The 2,533-nt window shown below is 50.0% G+C and overlaps 1 protein-coding gene across 1 annotated transcript in view; it reads right to left on the bottom strand.

Moving 5' to 3' along the window:
* Nucleotides 1–2,533, bottom strand: part of PKP4 (plakophilin 4) — a 33,582-nt gene that overhangs the window by 13,872 nt on the left and 17,177 nt on the right. The gene's annotated exons all lie outside the window — the stretch shown is intronic.

The following is a 2,533-nucleotide window of genomic DNA, read 5'->3' as shown; positions in this document are numbered from 1 at the left end:
ATGCCATCTCTCACAGAGATGACACTGTGCATACAGAAGATCATGCTGCTGGACAGAGACCAGCATCCCTCTGCCTGAGGCGGTACTACGCTGAAGAAACCAACTGTGAAGAACTGCCAGGACCATCAACCACCACCTCTGTCCCCTTTAAGGCCGGAAATTCACCATTCAGCTAAGCTAGCAATCCACTGCTCCTGGAACTTATGCTTATTCTCTCCTCCTGCCAGCTATAAGACCGTACCGCTCCCCCACTTGCTTGACCTTCCAGGGAGGAGCCCCGACAGAAAACCAGCCGCTCAAAAGAGTGGATCAGAGGTCTTTCCAGGGGAGCGCACGGTTTGTGGATCACCTCTGCTGCCGAGGGCCTGATGAAAGCCAAGAAACTATTAAGGCAGGCGTCTGACTCGATTTCTCTGGAAAACCTGCCCTAGTGGAGCACACCAACGCTTCTGACACTGTAACACATTAACGAGCTGCTTCTGAGGGCTTCTGCACCCTGGGCAGAAGGTGCACCTGGGCTCCCGTACTGTGAGTTCCACCTCACAGACAGTTCTCTCCTGTATAAGCCTTACAAGGCACGAGATCCTGAAGTTCAGGGGTTGACTCCAGGCCGTGCCGCCTGCCCAGTAAAACCAGGCAGACAGTGTAAGCCAGTGCACGTCCTGCATGCCACCTGCTCGGGCACGGAGCTCCCGTACGCCGTCAGGGAGGCCCTGGCAGAGCTTCTGCTGCCTGCTGCTGAGGCTGTGCTGTGAACAGCCGTCACCTGCAGAACGCGCCGCTGTGCTGAGCCCCAGCGAACTGTGCTGCAGTTACAACACAAGCAGCTTCCTTCCGAGGGCTGAGGGCAGAGCGCGGGACAGCAGGCTGCCACCGCCCTGCCGTGACGGAGGCTGCGTGCGGCTGGAGCGAGCTCAGGGACGAGTTACCCTCCCCCAGTGCAAGCCCAGGTCCAGCCCTGGAAGACTTCTGGAGAAAACGCCACTGTTTTCATCTAATGATTACAAGAAGTGACTTAGCAGGTTTTACGTTCTGAACAAGCTACAGCCGTTAAACGGATGAGCTGCTGCCTCTCAAAACACTTCTCTGGTGTTGCAGTTATGCTTTCTGTGATTTATTTAATCTAACTTTCTATTCAGTTTCTGCTTCCTTATCCCTCTGCCTCTCGATCTTGTCAGTTCAGTTACTGTTCATACTGTACAGACCCCGGTACTCCTGCTGTTTTCTACCGCCTTAAGGCATGCTTGTGCTCTCAAACCCTCCCCCATCAGGCCAGCCTTTCAAACTTACCACAGCTCAGCTTCAGGGCAAGCTCCCAAATAACTTCTGAGGTTAAGAGATTGCTTTGGACTGAATAATGCATTTAGTAAGGAAGAAAGACCATCCTCAGGAAAAAAAAGAAGCCTGTACTTCGTTGAGAAATGTTACACTGGTAAATTCATTTTACATGAGAAACGATAAACTACCTGCTGCAGTACTGAACAGGGCTACTCTGACACCAGGAATCAGACATACGGCGTTCCTAGAGGTGTCCGCTGAGACTCATTTCTCGGTACTGACATCATTTTAGTCTGGGAACACACACGCAGTAAACTGGGTGTGGAGTGCTAGGTTCTGACAGAGGTGGAGTTTGTTTAAGCTTAAACGAATAGTCCTTGGATCTTTTCCACTTCTTTTCTTTATATTGCTATTTACAGAAAACAGTGAAAAATCCCCAAGCCCCGAGTGTCTGCTGCGGATCTCCTCAAGCATCCAGCGCTGCCCTGACTCTAACAGAAGCCAACGCCACTGGCTTAACCAGAAGACAATTAAGTCAAGGGTTTCCCTCTTGCCACAGCTGGTTAAAAAATTGAAAATGTGTGTTACAAAGGAGCAGTCGCATTTTCTGAAGCAGTCAGCTTTAGTTATAATTCAAATTAAACACCATATTTATTGGAACAATCTTTCTATTTACAGGTGAAGTGCTTCACCTCTTGTGAAACGCACCAGCACAGGTTTGGGGTTTTCTTTATCATGAGTAAATACCTTCTCTAATTAGGAGCTGGGCTTTGCTTTGTCTGTGCAACCCCCCTAACATCTTAGAGCACAAGTGATTTAGATGCATAAACCATGGATTTTGTAGAGCAGACAAGGCCGCTAACGTGTAACTCTAACTACTCCATTTACAAAACTTCTCCAGGAAAAATCTGTGTCCTTCTAGGGAGAGCGTGAAAGCTGCAGGTTGCCGTAATGCTCGATTCTGGGGGAGACGCTTCAGGAGAACAGCCTGCGGTACATGGGAATGCTGCGGACACATGGCGTGCAGAGTCCTTTCTCTGCTTAACAGGACAAGGCCGCTAACGTGTAACTCTAACTACTCCATTTACAAAACTTCTCCAGGAAAAATCTGTGTCCTTCTAGGGAGAGCGTGAAAGCTGCAGGTTGCCGTAATGCTCGATTCTGGGGGAGACGCTTCAGGAGAACAGCCTGCGGTACATGGGAATGCTGCGGACACATGGCGTGCAGAGTCCTTTCTCTGCTTAACAGCTCTTCC

This window comes from Buceros rhinoceros, unplaced genomic scaffold (assembly GCF_000710305.1).
Source record: "Buceros rhinoceros silvestris isolate BGI_N320 unplaced genomic scaffold, ASM71030v1 scaffold7726, whole genome shotgun sequence".
NCBI lineage: Eukaryota > Metazoa > Chordata > Aves > Bucerotiformes > Bucerotidae > Buceros > Buceros rhinoceros.
This window is presented reverse-complemented; position numbering and strand designations above follow the sequence as displayed.